The 290-nt window shown below is 40.0% G+C and overlaps 1 protein-coding gene across 44 annotated transcripts in view; it reads left to right on the top strand.

The window, feature by feature from the left end:
- The window catches only part of LOC106871604 (titin), a 454,558-nt gene that overhangs the window by 126,196 nt on the left and 328,072 nt on the right, over window positions 1-290 (top strand). The window lies entirely within an intron of this gene.

Consider the following 290-nt stretch of genomic DNA (forward strand, 5'->3'; position numbering starts at 1 on the left):
CTCTATCTCTCTCTTTTTCTCTCTCTCTTTCTCTTTCTCTCTCTCTCTCTCTCTCTCTCTCTCTCACACACACACGCGCACATACATATACACATATGTATACAAAATATTAACCTAAAAAAATCCAATCTAACCTTGTTGACCTTTCCTAACCCTTCACCACCCTTTCATTCCTTCAGTGTAGAACAGTTCTACACAGGTATTTACCCTGCCTCCTTCCTTCAAATACCAACACACACCACACATGCACTGTAATTGATGTGTTAGATGCCAGTTCTTTACATTCTGAG

Source organism: Octopus bimaculoides, chromosome 4 (genome assembly GCF_001194135.2).
Source record: "Octopus bimaculoides isolate UCB-OBI-ISO-001 chromosome 4, ASM119413v2, whole genome shotgun sequence".
Classification (NCBI taxonomy): Eukaryota; Metazoa; Mollusca; class Cephalopoda; order Octopoda; family Octopodidae; genus Octopus; species Octopus bimaculoides.